The sequence below is a fragment of the Myodes glareolus genome, chromosome 2 (assembly GCF_982192425.1).
Source record: "Myodes glareolus chromosome 2, mMyoGla1.1, whole genome shotgun sequence".
Classification (NCBI taxonomy): Eukaryota; Metazoa; Chordata; class Mammalia; order Rodentia; family Cricetidae; genus Myodes; species Myodes glareolus.
Window position 1 is genome coordinate 113108994 of NC_142027.1, and position 24826 is coordinate 113133819.

At 44.4% G+C, this 24826-nt stretch overlaps 1 pseudogene; it reads right to left on the bottom strand.

Moving 5' to 3' along the window:
• Positions 1-24457, bottom strand: part of LOC125400186 (eukaryotic translation initiation factor 3 subunit D-like) — an 80810-nt pseudogene extending 56353 nt beyond the window's left edge.
• Between the last annotated feature and the right edge of the window lie 369 nt (positions 24458-24826).

Here is a 24826-nt window from a genome sequence, read left to right on the forward strand (position 1 = left end):
AAGATTTCTTAGAGTAAAAACGTTAGAAAAAGACTTGCTATGTGGGCACAATTAGCTAAGGATGGTGAGGTCCAAGAACAGAAAATTCAGTGAGAGTTCACTGTGACTGAAATGTAGACACATGACAGACATGACAGTGACTCAGTAAGTTGAGACTTTTTGTCACCTCAGAAAGTGCTTTAAAGGTAATGGTTCTGTACATGGCTGTGAGATAGATAAGGAAAAACAAGAAATAAATAGGCTGTAGAGGGCTGGGGAGATGGCTCAACAGGCAGAGGTGCTTGCCTTCAAGTCTGAAAACCCAAGTTCAGTCTCTGTGACTCACGGGATAAAAAAAAATAATTAACTCTCAAAAGTCATCCTGTGACCTCCATATGTGTAAACACACACACACAGAGAGAAAGAGAGAGGGGGGGGGTGGGGGAGAGAGAGAGAGAGAAAGAGAAAGAGAAAGAGAAAGAGAGAATATAAAAGCAAATAGATAAACAAAATCAAAAATATGATCACATCATTGAACAAAGTAGATCTTCTTATAAACTATAGTTTATAAAGTACAAAGAATCTGATGAGTACATTGAAGGGAAAGACAAGGGAATAGAAGAATCCAGAATAGTGAGGTTCTTGCTTTGAGCAATTTGGTGGACCAAGTCATCATTAACTAAGATACAAAGTATAGTCATGAGATAATATAATATATTGTAAAAATTGGATATGTTGGATTTTAGGTACCTACAGAATCCAAATTGGAAAGTTTCAAGAAATAATTTCTGAAGTTCAGGGGAGAGGTCATGGATTGATTGTACTTGGAAACAGAAAAGCAAACAAAATAGCCTAGAGACATATATGATTTAAACCATGGAAATATCCTTACAGAGGATACAACAGCAAGAATGAACTTAAGAAGTCAACAGTCCAAGTATAGGAGAAACCAAATGTTGATGTTGACAGGGCAGTGGAGGAGTCTAATAAAAGGACCAGCTCCTGCAGCGTTACCAAGCTGTGAGCAGGACCACTTTCAATAGCTTACCAAAATCTACTTGGTGGCAGTGGTGGTGGCAGTGGTCATGTCGTGGTGTTTTGTAGTTTGTGTATAGACACACACACACACACACACACACACACACACACACACACACACACATACACACACACACATACACAAACTGAGTGCAGGTATGTAATTAAGGTGAGTATAGGTCCTTGTAGAGGTCATACAAGAGTGTCATATCCCCTAGAGCTGGAGTTACAGGCAATTGTGAACTGCTCATTTGTAGTAGGAGGCCACTTGTTTGTTTACCAGCTGCCAGACTCCCAAAATAATCACACAGAAACTGTATTAATTAAATCACTGCTTGGTCCATTAGCTCTAGCTTCTTATTGGCTAACTCTTCATCTTAATTTAACCCATTCCCATTAATCTGTGTATTGCCACATGGCTGTGGCTTTCCAGCTAAAGTTCTGGTGTGTGTCTCCGGAAGGGTTACATGGCTTCTCTCTTACTCCACCTTCTTTCTCCAGCATTCAGTTTAGTTTTCTCCACCTACCTCTGTTCTGCCTGCTATAGGCTCAAGCCAGCTTTCTTTATTCATTAATGGTAATCACAGCAAAGAGAGGGGAATCCCACATCATTCATTGTGGGTGCTGAGAACTGAACCCCACAGTGTGCTCTCTTAACCATTGATTCATCTTTCTAGCCCTGGCAACTTGTCTTTTGAACAAGACCTCAAAGTGAGTTATTGATGTCTGCTAACCTTTAAGAGTCACAAGAACCTGTTAGCAAGACCCAGATTCTAATCACTGAAGAGTTCCTGGAAGTGAAGTGGGACTCCTGTCTTTGATAATGGATTGATAGTGCAATTTTTAAAGATTAAACAATACTTTAGTCATACATAAAAAGCAGGAGTCTAACCTGTATGATAACCATCTCTAAGTTTGGAGGTCTTTATTGTCCATAAATGAGGGAAGATTGACAAGAGGGAACATGATTGGCTATCCGACTGTCAGGCACCTTTAAAACAACACTCAGGAAATGGCAAAGCTGTCTGAAAGGAATCATTTTCTTCAACTTTTGACAAGATAATGGCTCTAATGAAGCCTCGCATTTTTATATTTGTGCATTCCTTTGAAATATTCATTTATTGATAAATAATATTGCTCTATAAGGTTCCAAAGCTGGGTATGAAGAAAACATGCCTATTAAAACAATAAACCGGAACCAAATATTCAGAAGATATGTCATCCCTTTCACAGAAGGGAGCTAGAAGTTTGCGCCCATGCTAGTCACTAACTTTTTAGATGCTAGAAGTATGGGAATTGGGGTGGGAGCGATCCAGTGGAGGTATCAGTGCCAGTAGTAAGACACTGGGCAAGAATAGTGACAGTCAATCACACTGAGTAAATCTGAGCTCAGCTAAGAAATACTAAGATGATCATAATTGTCTGACATGAACTTTGTCACAACTTTTTAAAAATGAGACTCTGTGTGTGTGTGTGTGTGTGAGAGAGAGAGAGAGAGAGAGAGAGACAGAGACAGAGAGACAGAGAGACAGAGAGAGACAGAGAGACAGAGAGACAGAGAGAGAGAGAGAGAGAGAGAGAGAGAGAGAGGCAGTAGTGAGCTTTCATGTGAGTGCTGGACTCTAACCCATCCCTTCTGGAAGAGCAGCAAGCGCGCTTAATTGTCAAGCCTTCACTCTGCTCGAGGATCAAGGATCTGTACGGAAGAAGATGCAGAGGGACTGCAAGATCCAAAGGGGAAAGGTGATGCCGAGAAAACAGTGCCTTCCATACACAACAGGGCTGAAACACATATGAACTCACAGAGACTGTGGCAGCCTGCCGAAGATCTGCTCAGATTCAAGCCTAACAGAAGTCCAGCACCAAGAAGGGCAAGTGGGAGCCAAGTCCACCTCTGGTCAAGAAACTCTTTGCAGTTGATAGCTGCTGGAAGAGGGAAGTCAGTTTCCTCCAGTGGGGCAGTCCTGGGTCTATCTGCCATACCCTAGGGTAGGCTTCATGCTCAGGAGTGATTGGCCAACACAAATGGACAGCACTGTGTATGTAAGCTCAGCATGTGTGTGTGTGTGCGCGCGCACGCGCGCGCTTTTTGTTATTATTATGGTTTGGTGATTTGGGGTTTTTTTTGTCTTTTGAGAGAAAGCATGGAGTTGGGTGGGTTGGAAGATGAATAGGCTCTGGGAGGACATGAAAGAGGAGGAAGAATATGATCAAAACATAATATATGAAATAATTAAAAGTTAAAATGAAATAATATGGGAAAATTGAGATTATGCATGTTGCTTTATTTACATGCAATTGACCACACAATGTTCTCCCTATTTGTATGTACTCTGTCTAGACATCCCTGTGTGCAAACACCAGCTAGACCAAACAACTTGAAACAATTCCTCCTTTTCGTATTATGTTATTTTCTTTCAAGTACGTATTATTTAACTGTCGTGCTCTATATCCATGTTGTGTGTTAAGTATGTGATTGTGTACACTTGTGTGTTCATGTATGTAAACTGTGTATGTGGGGGGAGGATGCAATCACTCCATATGCATGCATGTGGAGGTCACAGGAAACCCACAATGATAGTTCTTCAGACCCTACCCACTGGTGTGGCACTTACCAAGAAGACTAGGTTGCGCATGCCTGGGCCACAGGGGTCTGCCTGTCCATCATCTCTATTGCACTGGATTACAAGTGAATCCCACCATGGCTGGCTTTTTTACAGGTGTTTCAGGGATCAAACACAGGTCTTGTGCCTGCGTAGCACATGAGTTCTCTCTCCAGATCTCTACATTGCTTTTCAGGTTTGTTCCTTTTGTCTTCGTAAGTCAGTCTCCAAGGATCTACAAGTGGAATGCCGTTGCAAAGAGAATGTTGACAAAGAAAACAGAAGCGCTGCAAGGTGGAAAACCCTGCAGGCCAAAAGAGCGGTCTGGGTTATGAACCACACGCCTCCCTCACGGATCTTTTCATTTGAGAGAGTTTCTTCATTTCCCAAAGATTCCACTTTCTCTGTGTTTTCCATCAGAAAGCAAACTGTCTTGCAATTTCCACTGCCTTCTTTCAACACATTCTGAAGATCTACATGGAGCCTCCACTTCAAGTCAACTAGCGTTGACTTCTGAAGGCTGGAGAGATGGCTCAGCCATTAAGCAAGCGTACTGTTTTTGCAGAGGACCTGAGTCCTTGGGTGCTCAGTTCTCAACACCCCCGTTAAGCTGAGTACAACCACCTATGACTCCAGCTAGAGATAACCTGACACTCTCTTCTAGCCTCCTAAGTGCCCCTGCACACACACATGCACCCCTCATCACACACACACACACACACACACACACACACACACACACACACACTTAGAAATTAAAAATAAATCTAAAAATAAAAAGTTGATTTATGATTTAGTCCCAAGGCCATGAAAAGCTCAAGGGTCTAAATTGCTGCTTCTTTGAAATGATTCTGTTTGGGTGAACTCGGATGAAATGAGGCAAAAGCAAGCTCGCAGAGAAGCAACCCCCAGTGAGGCAGAACTGCTGATGGAAACATTTGAACAGGAAGAATCTTCTGAAACCATGGAATGAGCCTTCTGTCCAGTTGCCAGGGGCCCCAATCCCAGGCAGGAAGACATAATCATGTTCCTGGCCTAAAATCTGGAACATAACACATTTTACCTTTCTATCAGTCTTTGAGGCCAAACTCAGCCTGATGGAACAGTTTTAAACTTCTTCAAGCACGGAGCTGACACTACAGTACCCAGCATCCAAGTTCAAGGCTATGCTAGATTTTCATGGTATACCAAACCATCAAGGGCACTTTCAGACTCCCTAAGAAGACAGGCTGTCTGGCTCAGTGGCTGAAAGTATTTGCTCAAAGCAATGGCAACCTGAGTCCATTCCAGTCCAGACAATTTACATGGTCGAAGGAGAGAACCAATCTCCTCAGTTTGTTTTTGATTTTCACCCCCTATACACACATACAAAATTAATATTTTAAATTAAAGACAGAAAGCAAGCAAGATGAAAACCAGCATTCACTTCTGATTATTATTGTTGTTGTTGCCTCTGCTGTTATTGTTGTTTTCTGTTTTACTTCAGGGTCTTACTAAATAGCTCTGCTGTCCTGGAACTCACTCTGTAGACCAGGCTGGCCTTGAACTCATAGAGATCCACCTGCCTCTGCCTCCTGAGTACTGAGATTGAAGGTGTGTGCCACTATGCCTGACTTGTTTCACTTCTGCCTCTTGCCTGTGGGTACAAAGCCACCAGCTGCCTCACATTCCTGTCATCATGACTTCCACGCCATCATGGACTGTGCCCTTGAGTTGAGAGCCAAAATAAGCCCTCCTTCCTTAGCATGATATTTGTCGGACATTTGGTCATAGGGATGAGAAAAGCAGCTGATGTACAATGACAATAACACTCTTTTCATGGGACCTTAAATACCGTGAAGTTGGGTACTTTATATCTGACATGTCATTTAAATCCACATTCAAAAATGAGATTATACCAAATATATGTTCATGTGTGTATATATATATGCACAAATATTTATATATGTGTGTAGAAAAATGTCATGATGAAAACTATTATTTTGTGTAATTGATATAGCTTAATAAAGAAAAATAAATCTGTGTGTGTGAGTGTGTGTGCGCGCGCATTCTGTTGATTTGATTTCTCTAGAAAACCCTCACTAATCCAGTAAAACAGTTCATGCAAGATCATATTTCAAACTCTTCCAGTGAGGTTCTTGACATCTCAGTAGTGTTTGTCAAAGATCTGTGATGTTCTCAGAGGGGATAAGAAACGCAGCCTCAGGAATTCCCAGAGAAGATGAATTCTGAGGGAGGAAGAGTATCACAAGAAGAGGCACCGTAGTAAGAAATGACCTAGGAACAAGTATTAAGTTGACACATTTGCGACAAGATCCTGGCTCTGGAAATTCAGACAGAGTAGGCTTGGTATTAATCCCAAAACATTAATTAAAGAGATGAATGGTGACAGAAATGCAAAGGAAGGAGATTTCTAGCATTAGCTCTCAACTGGACAGAGCCTAGAAGCATCCAAAACCAAGAGTCTCAATTGAGTAACCTTCTTTGTCTGTAGGCATATCTCTGAGGAATCATCTCAACTGGTACTTGATGTAAGAGAGCCCAGCCCACTGTGAGCAGCACCATCCCTGGGTAAGTAGTCTTTGTCTGTATAAGAAAGTTACTGAGCAAGGCAGAGAGTAAGCCAGCAGGCAGCATGCCTCCATGGTTTCTACTTCAGGATCCTTCCTTGAGTTCTTGGCCCAGGAAGGAATGTGACCTGAAAGTAAAAGCCAAATCAACCCTTTCTACCCAAGTTGCTTTTGGTCAGAGTGTTTTTTATCACCGTGATAAAAAGGAAAAAGTAGAATAACCCAAGCGACTACACTGAGGAGTGCAGAAAAACAGGGGTCCAATGCTGCCCCATCCCATCTTCAGGATGCTGACATAAGTTTCACACTCAGAAGAAGAATCAGGGCAGGAGGGATGCACAATTAAGCATTCTTTTCTTGCATGTGTGAGAGTGCATGTTTGTGTGTGCATATGTGTGCATGGAAGCCAGAGGTCAACTTTAAGTGTCTTCTTCAATTGCTTTGCCGTCTTGAATTTTCAAACAGGGTCTCTTACTGAACTTAGAATTTTCTTTGAACTGTTAGAAGACTGGCTGGACAGCCAGCTTCAGGGATTCATCTCTCTCTCTCTATCTCTCCCTGTCTCTTTCTGTCTGTTCCCCCATTATAGGCACTCACTGCCACGCTTAGAGTTTTACCTGGCTGATAGGAATACAAACTCAAGTCTTTGTGCTTCCCCAGCAAGCACGCTACCAACTGAGACATCTCCCCAGCCATAGGTAAGGATTTGTAGTCCTGGTGTGGTCTGGCTAATCATTGTGTTGGTTTTGGTTCTGAAAGATAGTCTCAAGAAGTTCAAATTGCTTGAATGCCCCAGTTTTCTTTCTATTGCTATAATAAAAAACACTCTTTCAACAAATGGCTTAAGAGAGGAAAGGGTTTATTTGGCTTACACGTCCAGGTCACAGTCCTTCACTGAGGTCAGAGCAGGAACCTAAAGCAGAAGCATGACTCAGAAGCCATGGAAGCATTCCACTCGCTGGATCAAACGCAGGCTCATGTGCTTAAAAAACTTTTCATACAGCCCAGAATCACCTGCCCAGGATGGTGCTGCCCACAGTGGGCTGTGTCTGCCTCTATCAATCAGCCACCAAGATAATTCCTCACAACTATGCCTACAGAAGAACTGGATAGAGGTAGTTACTCAATAGAGACTTTTAGGAGGTGATTCTAGACTGATCGTGCTAAGAGTTGATAGAGCTAAGTAGAACACTGGGTGAAAAGTTACTTTCCATGAGATTGGCTACTCCTGTGTAGGGATAACCTCTTTATTAGATGGTCTGTCTGCAATGTTCTGCTAAACCTGGAACTAAATAGACTACAGGTTTGGAACAATGGCTGGAGACGTCTTTGTATTCAGGAATAAGATATTGTAAAAGGCTCAGGAAGACACTTCATTAGTAACCCAGCAACCTCCCTTCTAGGCTTACTGAATGCTTGCAAGAAAGGAGGATGGCTTGGGTTAGACAGACACTCCTGGAGTGATTAACACACTGGCCTGTGGAAGTAACCAGGTAGTTGACCCAAAGGAAAGAACATTCAGAATGAAGGAAGAGGTGCTGGGCTTCATCATGTTGCTAGGACCTTGTGGATCCAAGTTGTGTGTGTGTGTGTGTGTGTGTGTGTGTGTGTGTGTGTGTGTAATCAATGGTTTTTTTAAGTAAAAGCTATTTCTAAATGCCTGGAATAACCCCTGGAGATCTCAGATTTTAGACAACCAAGTCACACCTGACAAAACTGAAGAAAAATAAGACAATTGTGTGATGCTGAGATTCACTTTATTTGTGTGTGAGTGGGTGTGCACGCATGCTCATGCATGCACACATGCACAGGAAAGGGGGGGACTGCAAACTGTGACTCTGGTAAGTTTGGGGAACATCTGCTCATGACTTGATTCTCCCACCTTCCTGGGGCCCCAACTCTAAAAGCTGATGCCTTGGGGACCCAGTTTCAACCTAACAGCTTTGGGGGAGATTTCAGATCCAAACCAAAACACAGAATGAAAATCAAAGGCTGAAAGTATTAAACTATGAATTCTGTAGGGACAGAGCAGGCAAAGACACACCTTGAATGAGCCTGTAAAGATGGGAGATGCTACCACAAAGCACACCATGCATCTAAGTCCAATTTTGGTTGCCAAATAAAAAGTAAGGGAAAGTGATTTTTGCTATCAACACTTTATGTTTCAATAGAAGAAAAGGTTTATTGAGACTTACAGTTCCAGAGGGTAGGTCCCTGACTGTCATGGCTGGGAGCATGGCAGCAGGTGGGCAGACATGGCACCGGAGCAGTAGATGATCCATCTGATCCCCAAGCATGAGGCAGGGAGAGCTAACTGGGAATGGCATGGCTTTTGAAACCTCCAAGTCCACCCCCAGTGACACACCTCTTCCAGTAAAGCCATGTCTCCTAATCCTTCCCAAACAGTTCCACCAGCTAGGAACCAGGAGTTCAAGCATGTCACATTATGGGGGCCATTCTCATTCAAACCACCACACTCTATTTCTTGGACCCCATACGTTTGTGACCTTATCATAATGCAAAGTGCATTCATTCCAACTGAAAGGTCCCTGTGGTCTTTCACAGTCTCAACACAGCTTATAAGTCTGAAGTCCAAGTATTTTCTGAGACGCAAGGCAGTTTCTTAACCGTAACCTCCTGTAAGAGCAAAATGTAATTTAGTTTATTTTTAATAAACTAAAAAATAGTTAATTTTTGGTATGTGTTATATACACACACCCATGCATGAGCATATAGAAGTTAGAGAGGAACATTGTTGTCTTCATTTATCACTCTCCACCTTAATTTTGAGACAAATTCTCTCATTGGACCTGAACTCACCATCTTCCTATGCAGGCTGGGCAGTGAGCTCCCGGGATCTGCCTATCTCTATCCCCTATTGCTAGGGTCTCAGTAGTGTCTGGCTCTGTGTGACCTTTTATGGGAGTACTGGGGATTTGAACAGAGGCCCTTATGCTTATGCAGCTATCAGTATTGTAACTGGATGTTTTCCTACTGGAGGGAGGTCATGGATATCTGGTGAACACCAAGGCTTTAATATCCATCATCTACCCATTTATTATCATTTCCTCCCACTCTCATGCATAATAACCCATGAAAAAAATACAGAAGTATAAAAGAATTCCTTATTCTTGTCAATACAAAAGATAGTTCTCCCCCCAAAAGGGACAAGAGAGGGTTTATTCTCCAGCCAGACAAGTGACCATGGCTCACGAACACATATTTAAGTCACCCCAAGTTCTGTTTCAATGTTGCAATTGTTTTATTGTTTCTGTAGTGTCAGAATAAAAAAGTCATAAATCAGGATATTTTATTAGACATTGGTGGGAATATCAAGTGTCTGGGCTCCAGAGAAGCCAGGAAATCTTAGTCATAGGCCTCAGATTCTCTATTATGGCACTCATAGACTCTTGGTTGGTGGAAGCTAAGTATTTGTGTATGTATTTCAAAACATTCATCTACTAGTGAAGCATTAACATGTGATACAATGTAAACATGTCACATCAGCTATGGGGGATAATAAATGACTATTAAGGATAAAGATGCCCCAAGGCAATCTGGTTCTGGACTTGCAACATCCCAACCTCTAAACGATGACCTAAGTTCTGATCGTTCTGTGTCAGGCAAGCGCCTTCTTTACAGGAATTGTGGGGTTCTCTAAGTTCTCTGCATGCATTATCTCATTGAGTCCTGGTAACAACTCCTTCCCGAACATATAATTATTGCCCCCATCTAACAAGTAAGGAGACTGAAGCCGGGCAAGGTTAAACAATTTGCACAGGGTTCCCCAGCTAAGAGAGGGAACTGCAGTTTTCAGTGACTGTGTCCTCCTCTGGCTGCTGTCAGTCAGGAATACTCCAGGCTGGCTGCGTGCAGTACGTATAATACTGTACCTTCTGCCCCACATCACCACATCGTGGTAGCTTAGGACTGCACCACCAGTCCTGGTCAATGAATTGTAAGTAGAGGCAATAGATGCCCTTCCCAAGGCAGGCCTTTTGTGGCTGATGCAAGATCCAGACTCAGGGCTTTGTTTTTCCTCAGACATAGTGACTGGCATTTTTGCAAATGGCAACTGCTTGGTGAACCTGGGTCTTCAAGTGAGCACTGTATGATTGTCCTTTGACAATCCATGGTGAACACATACTAAAGGTGAAGACTAGTCAGGGATGGTTTGGGCTCTTGTTACAGTATAACTGTAACGATCTCAGCGGCAGTGAAGATATTCTAATGAAAGACCCTTATATTTCTCCGTTGGTTGCCAGAGTATTGAAATCCTTATTCCAGGAAGGAGAATTTTCCCTAAGAGTCTCAGGCTTAGAGAAGAAAAAAACTGAAACCTGGTGCCAGTCGGAGGAGTACTTGTCTCCAAAGAAGATAGGTCATACAGTTCTGGTATCTACAGGAAAGACAAGAGCTGAGACAATGGTGGGTCAGTGATGGGCAAAACCACAATGACGGACAGGACCCCATAGTAATGAGCAGGACCACAGTGATGGGCAAGACCATAGTGATGGGCAAGACCACAGTGATGGGCAGGACCACAGTGATGGGCAAGAACACAATGATGAGCAGGACCACAGTGATGGACAGGACCCCACAGTGATGGGCAGGACCACAGTGATAGATAGGATCACAGTGATGGGCAAGACCACAGTGATGGGCAAGAACGCAATGATGAGCAGGAACACAGTGATGGACAGGACCCCACAGTGATGGGCAGGACCACAGTGATAGATAGGACCACAGTGATGGGCAGGACCACAGTGATAGATAGGACCACAGTGATGAGCAGGACCACAGTGATGAGCAAGAACACAATGATGAGCAGGACCACAGTGATGGACAGGACCCTGCAGTGATGGGCAGGACCACAGTGATGGGCAGGACCACAGTGATGGGCAGGACCACAGTGATGGGCAGGACCACAGTGATGGGCAGGACCACAATGATGTGCAAGAACACAATGATGGACAGGACCACAGTGATGGACAGGACCACAGTGATGGGCAGGACCACAGTGATGGGCAGGACCACAATGATGTGCAAGAACACAATGATGGGCAGGACCACAGTGATGGACAGGACCCTGCAGTGATGGGCAGGACCACAGTGATGGGCAGGACCAAATCTTATTCAGAACAGCTCTGTTATGAATACCTCTTGTCTGATGCTTAAACCTAAATTTTTTATATGGATTCCAAATCAACTAGACGTTACTGAGCCTCTTTGCTTCTTTTCCTCATGTGGGTACTTGAACTAAGTCTCCTTTCTCTGCTGTCTCTTCTGAGGGACTATTGAGGACAGGCGTCTGAGCACAGGTGAATGAAAAGAACTCGTTAGTGCAGCCAGGACTCCGATTCCAACATGACATTGCCAGTAATAGTCTGGATTAGTCTAAACAACTGTACTATCTCCTTGATCTTCAGTTGTATTGCCTATAAAATTTCCATTTTACTCCCATTTGTTCCCAGTGGCTTATGGAGGCTAGCAAAGAATCTGAAAGAATATGTAAAATTTCCAGCTCACTGTTTGCTCTGAAACTAGACACCGTAAGTCATGGCAATATCTGCATCATACACCTGGAGGTGGCACTCTCAGCAGAAGACGGATTGAGTGACCTCAGTGCAACAATAAGGCCCACTGAAGCTCAACCCTGCAGGACTTCTCCACTGGTGACACTCACTTGCCCAGCCCTGTATTAGTGCGTGTCTATCCCTGTAACAAGCGAAAGGCCAGGAGTATGGGGCTCAAGGAGATACAGAGGTGGACTGGGATGTGGGGTAAGAAGGATAATAGAAGAGTTATCAGGAATACTGACGGACAGCAGGATGTCAGAGCCTCTGGGCAGAGCGGGGATCCTTTCTTTTGGGTCTCAGAGAAAGAGGGAAGGTTTCCTAGCCCAAGCCTGCAGCCAGGCTGCAGAGGGTGGCAGGATTCCAGGGAAGGAGGGTGTGACTCTGCCGATGTGGGAGGAGTGAGGGAGGAGGGGTAGACTACCCTTTAAATGGGTGAGGGAATGTGTGGCCACTCTGAGGTCCCAGGGAGTCTGGCAACCTGAGGTTTGTCATTCTGAAATCGGGACACCTGAGGAGTCTGTTTACAGACTTCTAGACAGGCCTTAGATAGAAGGACTTGCCATTTCCTCCCAGTAGGAAGGCTTCCACAGGTGGTCTGAGCCGTGGACTGGCCTGATTCTAACAACAGATGCCTGAGACAGTCAACTCATGAAGGGGAAGGATTAATGTGACCTCATGGTTTTGCGGGGGGGGGGGGGGGGGTTAACATGCAGTTGGTTGGCTTGCATGGTAGAAGTGCTATGATGGGGTTAAATCACTCATCTAATGGCTGAGAAAAGAAAGATTGTGAGGGCAAGCGGGGAAGTAGGGGGAGCCTCAAAATCATCCAAGGGCAAACTCGCCAGCGTCCTAAGAATGTCTCATTAAACCCCCGTTCTTTTTGTAGTGAGAAATGGAAAGGATTTTTTATTCTTCTCTCATACATTCCCTTCTGACCACAGTTTCTCCTCCCTCCACTCCTCTCAGGATCACCTACCTTCTCTCTTCCACAGATCCACTCCTCCATTCCCCCTTCGTGCCCCCGCCCCAAAAAAGAGCAAGCCTCTCAGGGATATCAACTGAACATGGCCATAACAAGTTAGCGTAAGGCTGGGCACAAATCCTCATATTAAGACTGGAAGAGGTAACCCAGGGGGAGGAATAGAGTCCTGAGTACAGGCAAAAGAATCAGGGACACCCCTGCTCCCACTGCTAAGAGTCCCACAAGAATGCCAAGCTACACAACCCTAACAGTATATGCAGAGGACCTAGCTCAGATCCATACAGGGTCTGCGTTTGTCAATGCTGAGAAATTTACTATATGTACCCTAAAATGTTTGGGGGAAATTTCAGAAACTGTTGGTAATTCTATCCTAAGTTTAAACCGAATTTATTGAGTGGTTCTTTTATAAAATGCACGTCTGCAACTTTCATTAGTGTGGGCATGTTTATGTGTCCACATGCCACGATGTACACACAGAAGTCAGAAGAGCGCAGATTTCGGTGGTTCACTTCTCTGCTTCTACCATGTTGGTCCCAAGGATCGAACTCAGGTTGTCAGGCTTCATGACAAGTGCCTTTAACTGCTGAGCTACCTCACTGGCCCAAACAGAAATTTTGCTATCAAATACTCAGCTGCTGTTTAATAAGTCCAGGCTGAGGAAGTTAAGCTAAAAAAAAAGTATTATAATGTGTTGCTTTCAGAAATTAAACTAGTGTGTTTCTATCAGACAAAAATGTATATATGAGTAATAATTCATGACATAGGGTAGTTTTGAATATCAGACTAGTATTTCAGGCCGCTTTTGTTGGCATTGTGCAGTATGATGGTACACACCAGTAGTTCTCAACCTGTGCATGATGACCCCTTTGGGGGTCAAACAACCACTTCCTAGGGATCACCTGAGCCCATCAGAAAGCAGAGATAATACAGTTCACAACAGTAGCAAAAGTGCCGTTACAAAGTAGCAACAAAGCTAACTTTATACAGCAACATGAGGAGCTGTGTTAAACATTCGGAAGGTTGAGGACCACTGGTCTATACAGTGTGAAGTGTGCACAGTTGTGTGTTCTGAACCAAAGCTGCAGTTACACCACACCGTGCAGCACCTTGTATTCATTGTGTGCTTAATGTTGGATATTTTCTGTTCATTGTTCATTCGGTAACCTTTCACTGTGTGTACGTGCTGTGCAACTTCTGTTTGTGCACAACCACCCACAGTTCAGAATGCTGTGCTTGGGGCTGCAGAGGTGGCTCAGAAGGTAAGAACATTCAATGCTCTGCCAGAGGACGTGAGCTCGGTTCCCGGAACCCATGTAGGATGGTTAACAAACAGCACCTCCAGGAGATCTGTGCCCTCTTCTGGTCTTTAGGAATACTTACACACACACACACACACACACACACACACACACACACACCACGCAATCACACACACACATACATAAATATAAAGTTAGAAACTGTGTAGAAGAGGTCCAAGGGAGTAAAGGTGGAGAGAGAGAAATTCTATGGCATGCTGCGACAATATGCCTGCCTTTATCCGGTCTCAGCCCAGTGAGACTGATACAAGTAGGAGAGAAACAGGGAGGAGATCCAATGGCCTCTCCACTATTCCACCCTGGTTTAAGTTTCAAGAGTAACTTCATGGAACAGAATTTCCAGAAATAGGTTTCTTTCATAACCAAATAACAACCAGGTATTTTTTTTTTAATATCGTGTTTTAAAAGCCAAGCTCCATTTCCCCTTTGATGAGGAATTCTGAGCACTTTCCCTGGTGGGAACTGAGGCAGTGCCTCTTATTTAGTGGATGCCAGTCTGTGATTGTCCAATTATTCACTACATTCTGTCTTTGATGGTCCAGATGTTCTCAATTTCTTGTAATAAGCTCTTTCATCTGCAAAGTCGTTCCACTCAGAAATGCAAAACTCCTCTACGGCTCAGCTCCCGGGTATTTTTCCCCCTTGATGAGCTGGTATAATTGGCCTTCAATTTACTTATTGTTTTTCAATAGAAAGCCCAAGTTTAATTTCATTTCTGTAAACCTGGAGATAGGAACCGATCTTTCTGCCATTTAAGGCATGTTCATCCTAAGGCATGCTGGCTCTGCCCTGACACCTCCCACCTTCACCCCCTGGACAGCAGTGTGCCCTTGCTTTTCTGCTTCAAAATAATTTGGGATGGCTGGGGAGACGGCTCAGCCAGTTAAGTACTTGTGGGCAAGCACAAGGACCACAGTTCAAATCCTCAGAAACTCAAATAAATGCTGGGTGGGCGTTTAACACCAGTCCTAGATGGTAAAGGCAGGGGATCCCCAGTGCAAGCTGGTTAGGAAGACAAACCGTACCAGTGAGCTCTGGGTTTGACTGAGGGTCCCTGACTCAATGAAAAACATTGAAGAGGGATCAAACATGATTCCTGTCATCAATCTCTGGGCTCCACATAAACACGTATGCACTTTTTTTGCCTCTTGCAAAAGTGACATCAGTACATACTAGCCAGGTGATGTTTCATCATCATGAATCCCCAGTCTCACCTTCTTAACATTTCTGAAATCTCATAAACTGTGTAAAACATGCGGGAAATGAAGATAGGATCCTTAACATCTGCTGGTAGGGCCTGGGCACACGCATGATAAACACATTTCCACGTTTCTTGAAATAACTGATGAAATTCAATGATTATTCAAAGGTACCCATTAGGCCAGGCATGGCTACACCAACTTGTAATCTGAATAATTCAGAACCCGAAGATCCCAACCTCAAGATGTGCCTAGGCCACAGAGTGAGTTGAAGTCCTACCTGGCCAACCCATGACCCTCCCTCGAGTGAAAGGGTGGCAGTGGTGGCAACTGAAAATATATTTCAGTGGGAAAGCACTTGCTCAGCCCTAGGTTCAGTCATCAGGTTTCGTATAAGTGTGTGTGTGTGTGTGTGTGTGTGTGTGTGTGTGTGTGTGTGTATAAGCTCAACAGCTATGAGAAGTTGGGTGTATAGTTCAGCTGGTAAAGTGCTTACCTACAATTTAGGAAGGCCCAGGTTCAGTGAATAAAACTGCCAAGCAATCTAGATATTTGGGGAGTCCCAGGAGGAGGATAAGGGAAAAAAAACTCAAATGAATACATACTAATAAATTAAAGACTCAGCTATGGTTAAGTACTGTCTTCGTTAGTGTTCCTATTGCTGTGAAGAGACAGCATGACCATGACATCTCTTTTTAAAACAAAACAAAACAAAACAAAATGTTTAATTGAGGGGACTTGCTTAAGGTTCCAGAAGTTCAATCCATTATGATCTTGACGGGGAGCATGGCGTCATGCAGGCAGATGTGGTGCTGGAGCTGAGAGTCCTACATCTTGACTCAGAGGCAACAGGAAGTCAACTGCCTGTCACACTGAGAAAGGTTGAGCAAAGAGAGCACAAAGCCTGCCCCCAGAGTGTCACACTTTCTCCAGCAGGACCACACCTCCTAATAGTGCCACTCCCTTTGGGGGCCATTTTCTTTCCAGCCACCGCAAGGACTTAAAGATCAACCTTTTCTTTGATGTTATACGTTATATGTTTGTAACATTAATAAAAGTTCCCTTGGAGCTGGAGAGATGGCTTAGTGGTTAACAGTTCAGTTCCAAGCACGGATGATGGGCATCACACAACCACCTGTAAGTCCAGCTCCAGAGGACTTGGCTCCCTTGCTTGGTTTCTGTGGGTACTACACACACCCACATAAACCACACACCCACACACATCACACTGACACACTATATTCACACCACACCACACATACACACACACATACACATACACTTTAAAACAAATCTTTAAAGAATATAAGACTAAATACAACTTTTCTTCTCCTTATAGATGGTCTTGTTTCCAGGGCTCTAGAACGGAGACTAGTTCGATCAGGTTGACTGCTTCCCATGTGCACTCTAGCCTGTGCAGAGAGAAGAGATGGATGTCCCACAGGATGTTACTCCCTTGGCTCTTCAAGCAGCCTGGGTTTAAATACCTGCTCACATGCTCATCATAAGACCTCAATGTATTTGAATGTGAGGCGCCCCCTCTACGTTTCTGTCTGAACACTTGGTCCGTGACTGGTGCCATTGTTTTGGGAAGTTGTGGAACTTTTGAGATATAGGCTACGAGGGGCGGTCTTAAGAACTGTGATCCCTGTCCAGCTATAAGCTCCTGCCATGTTGGAGAGCTGTTCCCGCTGCCGTGTATTTATGCCTTCCACTCCATAATGGACTCTACGCTCTGCCAGGTGTGCTCAATGTTTTACTATTAGGAAATGACATTATGATTTAAAAAGTTCATGCTTGAGAGACTGCACAATAAAATTACAAAACAAGAACATTATTTCAGCATTTTCTATTCTATTTTTTAAATTTGTCACATATGTATATATGTGTATATATATAAAAGCATATTTGTGTATGTGTGTGTGTGTGTGTCTCACTCTGTGTGTGTGTGTGTGTGTGTGTGTGTGTGTGTGTGTGTGTAGCCCAGAGGATAACCTTGGGAATTATCCCTCAGGCACTATCCACCTTATTTTTTTTTTTAATATGATCTCTCACTGGAGTCTGGAGCTCCCTGATTAAGGCAAGCTGGCTGGCCAGTGAGCCCCAGGGATCCTCCTGCCTCTGTCTTCCCAGTTCAAGCTACCACACCAGGCTATTTACAGTTTTTACACTTATATTTGTTTCTCTTCTATGTTTTTGTGTGTACACTTACTATGCACATGTATGGAAGTCAGAAGACAGCATGAAGAAGCTGGTTCTCTTTTTCTATCAGGTAGGTTCTGGGATCCCAGATCAGGTCCTCAAGCTTGGTGGCAAGTGCCTTTATCCACTGAGTCCCATCACTTGCCCTCATCCAGCTTTCAAAGACTAAGATCATGAGTTCGTGCTGAGCTGCATTCACAGCTATTCTGACCCACACTTGGCTGCATGTGGCCCACGAATTACAGGTTGGAAACACCTCCAGCCACGAGTCAAAATAAATCTCTTGTCCTTTAAACTGTTTATGTCAATAAAGAGACAAGTAACTGAGGTATCACCCTATGCGCCCATTTCCCGATTGACGAGACAGTACGAGCAGAAGTATCACGTGGTGGCGATTGGTGCAGGGTACTGGAAACGGTGCCCAGCTCACGTTCAGGGGCTCGCGAAGTTGCTCTATAAACTCTGGTACGCAAACTCTCCAGGGGATTTGCATTTCAAAATATGCCCTCCCCTACGAAGGCCTCATCTCGGGAATGTCCCCTTCAAAGGCAGAATTGACACTTCTCACGGGCACCTCGCTGATGTATTCATTTCCTTCTCTTCTGTGGCTCACTCAGAATCTCATCATATCCACTCAGTGGAAAATGATTCTGCTGGGTCCTACACGGATTCAAACAGAGAAAGTAGAAATAACCATAAATTACTTCTACTAGAGAAATGTCAGGTGGGTCTGCATGGGCCATTCTTCCCAGGACGTTTTGGGTAATTCTGTAGATGAAAGAGGGTTGTGAAGGTTTTGTAAGCTTTTCTTTCTTTTTTTTTTTCTTCTTTTTTTCCCCTTTCCTCTTCTTCTAAATGACAGGAGCCCTCAACAGACCTTTCTCGAAGAATAATTTTCCAAAGCTACCAATTTGGATCTCAAAAGCCCAGACTCAAAGGGACCCTCCGTTTGCCATCTAAAATAAATGCTCAAATAGGTATCAGCCAAGGTACATACAGAGCAGATGGGAAATAGATAGCTACATTACTGATGGCTCTGTGAATATAAGCGGCCTTTGTCTGAAGACAATAACGATATGAACAAATATTCAGGTTTTCACTCACAGGCCAGCCAGAGGCTCAAGCAAGAAATCGAATTAAATTGGATTGAATCAGCAATGCCAGCACCATTAGTAAGTAATGCGTGTCCCACCAGGCATCCTGACCCACCTCTTAGCAATGTGGCTGGAAGGACTAGGGCGATAGCTCGGTCAGTAAAGTGCCTTCCTTGCCAGCATGAGGACCTGAGTTCAGATCCCCAGGACCCACCCATGTTAAATAGTCAGGAATGGTAAAGTGTAGACGGAGGCTGGTTGATGCAGAAGGACTTCCCACACCAGTAAAGCACACCTATAATCCCAGCCCAACAGAGGTAGAGACAAGGATTCCTGGGGCTCTCTGACCACCTAGTCTCACAAAATCAATGAGCTATAGGTTCATGGAGAGACACATTCTCAAAACCAAAGATGGAGAATGATGAAGAGACATTTAATATTGACCTCTGGCTTCCATATATGTGTCTGAAGTATCCCCGTCTCCCACACACCTAAGACTTGCAAAAGTGAAAAACGAACAAACAAAATAGAGCCGTAACTGTGTGATAGCTGGCACCTAGTGCCTCCAGGTATCTTTCTGGAGTTTGAGGTTGCAATGCTTCTAATTAAACAGGGTTGATTCACAACTGAAAGATGCTCCCCACCCTGTACCCTCTAAAGAATTATAATAATCAAGACCCTCCGTGTTACCAAACAGGACATGTGCTCCCTTTATTAATTGATAGTGACTAAATTTAGGCTCTGTCTTCTCGATGGCCTGGTAATAATCTTCCGTAACCATTAACTGTGTTGTCAATCAATTTAAATCACTTGTAAGTAAGTTTTGACTTTGCCCATAATTGCTCAGGTTTCACTTTATTTTAACGGAAAGCGGAAAGGCTGATATACACCTGCATAATCTCCTTTTGCTCAGAGCTGCTCCTCCTCAGAAGCCCTATTTCAGCAGGAGGGACCAGCCTACCCCAATCCATCATCTTTGACACCTCCTTCTCCTCTCTCACTTCCATATCCAACCAACCACAGATCCAGATAATTCCATTAACCGCAAAGTTTTCATACCCCACTTCCCCTCTCCTTCACACTACCCTTTACTCTGCTCAGGTGTGAACTGTGAACTGTCATTGGTGGGTAGCCCCTAGCAGGCAAGCATTCTTGGGGTTTCTAGTACAAGGCAATGAAACCTGGCAAAGACAGGCTTTAGTCCCTAAATGCCACACGGGTAAGAGAAATTAATCCGACCTGAGTTAGAAATGTTTCTTTGGATGATTTAATTGAAGAGAGCTTGGTGAAAAACAGAAGGGACCGTCCAGGATACAACCAATGTTAAGAAGAAGCAAAAAATATATAGTGGTGAGTGCCTGTAATGCAAGGAGTGAGAGAAGAGGGTTGTGAGTTTGAGGCTAGCTTGGGCTATACAGTGAGATCATGTCTCTACCAGTAGAGTCATGGCTTCAGGTGTTTGATCTGGGGCTTAAGTAAGAGTAAACTGGGCTGACTGTATGGTGCTTTGGTAGAAATCTGGTCTAGAATCTGTCAGTATGGGGCTGAGATTATGACTCAGTGGTAGAGCACCTGCCTAAAATCCCCCAGTGAAGGACTGGGGTGTGGCTCAATGGTAGAGCACCTGCCTAGAATCCCCCAGTGAGGGGCTGGGGTGTGGCTCAGTGGTAGAGCACCTGCCTAGAATCCCCCAGTGAGGGGCTGGGGTGTGGCTCAGTGGTAGAGCACCTGCCTAGAATCCCCCAGTGAGGGGCTGGAGTGTGGCTCAGTGGTAGAGCATCTGCCTAGAATCCCCCAGTGAGGGGCTGGGGTGTGGCTCAGTGGTAGAGCACCTGTTTAGGATCCCCCAGTGAGGGGCTGGGGTGTGTCTCAGTGGTAGAGCACCTGCCTAGAATGCCCCAGTCAGGGGCTATGAGTATAGCTCAGTGGGGAGCATGAAAGGCTAACATTCCCCAATGAATTAGTAGGGGCAAGGATTAGTGGAAGAGTGCTGGACTAGCTTACTCCAGTGAGGAACTGGGGCATGATTGACTGGTAGGGTGCTTACCTTGATCCACAGTGATGGGCTGGGGCGTGGCTCAGTGTCAGAGACCTTGCTAGCTTGCAGAAGACCTTGACTTTTATCTCCAGCACCACAAAAGAACAGGAACAAATATGAAACGTACACGCAGAATCAATGGTTCTAACAGCTATTAAATGAAAGAGATCAAGGTCAGGCGGGCTCAGATTTAATAGTTTCTTACTAAAGAACAAACCACCTAAAATTATGAACTCGATGCCATTGTTTCCCAGGAGCAAATTGATTGACAAATATCTGAATGAACTTTCTACTTTCGCTTTAAGTTGATTCAAGTGCTGGGCTCTGGTCCGGACAATTATTGATTATGTGTAACTGGAATTGTATTTAAGTCCCTCGTCTCACTCTTATTCTAAGAAGTGCATTCAACTAACACCCTTAAGAGCTGATGACTATAATCAGCCCATCATAATAATAACAATTACAGTAATGATAACAATACCCTTGAATCCCACTTCACAGTTGATACAATGCCTGCCTTCGAAGATACTTTCACATTCACACTCTCATGCACAAAATGATATTTTTCTATGAAGGCATAGATTAGGCTCTAAAGCAAAGAACTATAAACAGAGAAGACTGCTCATGAGCCAGCACACCATGGTCTGGAGAGCAAGCCTTCTATGTGCTCCCCAGAATCTCTGGATTCAATCACTGTGTCTGAAGATACCAGCCCAACTTCCGAGGCCCACTCTCTTCCTCTCTGTGGGTTGTCTGGCCTTGAATTGTTCTAGACCTACTCAGTCTGTTGAGTATAGAAACCGGACACTTTCTGGGAATTAACACCCTTCTAGATTTTCATATCCTTAACTAACGATTGGTAGATTTGGAAACTGAAGACGGAATCTAAAGAAGGGAATGAGAGAGGGAGGTGGGAAGGAACCTTAGGTGTATTCAGTGGGTTAGAGGTGTACCCTAGTATTTTGATAACCGGGATGCCTAGCTTCTTTGCTCCCTGATATTCTCCTACCATCTGCATATCTAGATAATTTGCTTTACTAACATGGGCTACCCCCTCCCCCATGTGTGTGTGTGTGTGTGTGTGTGTGTGTGTGTGTGTGTGTGTGTGTGAGAGAGAGAGAGAGAGAGAGAGAGAGAGAGAGATCACCAATTTTGATTAGCATGTATTAGTGGATTTTCTTATTGTTGGTACAACACATTTTATAAACGAGGGGTTTGATTTGGCTCACAGTTTCAAAGTACAGTCCATCATGGCAGGGAAGGCTTGAGGGCACTGGGCGTGGGGCAGCTGGTAGCATGGCATCCACAGTCAGGAAGCAGACAGGGATAAAGGCTGGTACTCAATTTGCCCTCTTCTTTGTATTCACCCCAGCCCATGAGATGGTGTCATCCACAATCAGAGTGGGTCTTCCTACTTCTGTTAATCCAGTCTAGAAGCTCTCTTGCAGACCTGTCTAGAAGTCTGTTTCCATGGTGATTCTTGTTAGGTTTGTGCCACAGGCTAATCAGATCACATTTTCCTGCAGTGTTACAGACACTAGCAGGCACCCCACTGTGGATGTGTCTGTGAGTCTGTAACAAGCTCCTTGGGCACCTGGACTTCAGGAAAGCAATGACAAATCCCAGAGACAGAGTGGCCTGGTCCTTATTAGTTGATTCTGGGATCCCTGCTGTTTGCCACAGGGAGAGGAAAACAGTCCATTGGAGTTTGTAGATACACAGATTCTTCAAGACTAACTGGGGATGAGGAGGCTAGACATCCCAAAATGTATACCCACCCCCAATTTGGTGAATACATTAAGCTTCCTTTCCTCCATCTCTCACCCCATTCTGCTGTGGATTCCTTCCTGACTTCCTCATTGCACAAATACTCCCATCTACTCCGGAATACTTTCAGATAGCGCTTCTTCTGTCTCTGGATCTCTGAGCCACAGGATGGTGTCAGAGAGACATGCGCACTTCGGGGTAAACTCGGCTGTTTACTCCACTCCTTTCCATTTTCAAACATGAGCAATTTGATCTGGGTTGGGGGAGACAGCATTTCTTTATACAATGGGGCCAACAGTTGAGACTTCTTTAAGAAGTTATGGAGCGTGAACGCATAAGAAACTTCCAGAAGAGCTGGATCAGATTAATGGTGGCCTCAACACTGGTTACTAATGTGTTTACCCAGGTTCAGTCAACCACATAGGCGATGGGGAGGAATGTAAACATCCGGCTGCAAATCTTTAAGTCTATCTACTGATTTTTCTAGACAGCCACATTCTGAGAGCTTCTCTTGATGCTTGAGAACAGCTGCTGCTATGGTTAGACAGGTTAGACAAGTCAATAGAAAAATTTCAGAGTAGAATCGGATCAGCTCTGCATTCTTTCCATCCGCAGACTTAGTATCCGAGTCTTGGTCCTGACAGCCCCCTAACAAGCCAGATTCGTTCTCAAGAGTCCAGTTAAAGACGCAATAGAGAAAAGCGGAAAGTGAGATTGATTTAATATGGGCAAACTGGGAAGAACCTCTGAGTTGTCCAGTAGATGCCCCTTCCTGCTAGTCCTTACATGAGGCTTAGGTTTAAATCAGTGGGGGGCTGTGTGCCTGGGCAAGCATTCTAGATCAGAGTGTGGTTGTGCCCATCACTGGACCATCGTTTGTTTTGGCTCCAGCCTCTCCAGCAAGGCGGTATGACAAGTATCAAAACTGCAGAATCTCTTCCAGGCGGACAAGTTCCTGCTATGGCTGCACCAGGTTTCAGCCTTTTTCTTTTTGTAGTATGAGATATCAGTCAAGCCCCCGCAGAAATGTCTAGAAGCAAATCTGATCTAAACAGTCTAGGCTTTCCTCTAGGATGACCATGTGCTATGTTGTGTTGATAATTAAAGGCATCTAGGACGCATGCCAAAGTCACATTCGACTGTACTGCACATGTCAAATTCTACAGTCCTGAACCTTCTTTTGTACTTGGTCTACCAAGGCTTGCTTCTCTCCTGCTCTTGGCACCACGGACCTCCATGGTGCTAGCTCCTGTGTCACATGTCAGTAACATTGACCAGCCATTCACACAGTCTTCACTGGTTAATTTCCTTTGTGTGACTTCCAAGATACCGGGTTCTAGTTCTCATATTTTGCCCTCTCGGGTTCTTTGGTTGGAGTCTCTCTCTCAAATGAGTAAGATCACCAGAGTGCCTTAAGTATTAGTCTTGAGTATCAAGACTATGTTGTTGCTACAGTTAGTCTCAGCCACTGAGAGAGAGAGAGAGAGAGAGAGAGAGAGAGAGAGAGAGAGAGAGAGAGGGAGAGAGAGAGAGAGAGCGTGTCTGTGTGTGTGATGGAGTCTCTCTTTCTCTGAACCTGGAACTCACTGCTTTGGCTATACTGACTGGCCTGCAGACCCTGGGGATCCTCCTCTTTGTATTTCTTTAGTGAAGGGATTGTAGCATGCTCCTCACCAGACTCTTATCTAGGTTCTGGGAACTGAACTGGGATCCTCATACTTTACATCTGTTCATCTGCCTAGTTTCCAATTTTAAATGTCATCAGTAAGTCAAATTTTATAACTCTTACCCAAACCCAAACCTTACCCTAATCAGAACCTGCACGAACTCTATTCATAACCTTATCTCTAACCCGAGACGGAACCTTAAGACTAATGATGCATCTACAGTTTGAGTTTGTTTTACAATTAGGGTCACTTAGCTTTCCTCTTTCACGCATCCATGCTTGGCTTTTCATTGCCTCCCCCACCCCTCTGCCTACAGCCTCTCTCTTTTGATTGATTTCATTTATGTTGACCAAACCGTGAGGACATTCATGGTTTCTCTCTTTTCCTCTTACTCCGCAGTCAAACCTACCTTCCAACCATGGCGAATGTCCCCCTACATTGTATCTGTAGGCTGGCATTCTCTCACATCCAGTCCATTCCATTGCAACTATGGTGGTCAATATCAACGGCTAATTTGACAGGATCTGGAATCACAGGATTTTAGGATCGGATACGATCCTGTGGACATGTCTATGAAGGAGTTTCTAGAGTGGATTCATTGCGATGGAAAGGCCAACCGCCATTCCAATGGCTGGAGTCTCAGACTGAATAAAATGAGAGAGGACAAGCTGAGAAGCAGCGTTCATCCCTCTGCTTCCGGACTGTGGATACCATGTGACCGCTGCTTCTCATTCCTGTTGCTGTGCCTGCCCCACCATGATGGATTGTATCCCGTACCACTGCGAGCCC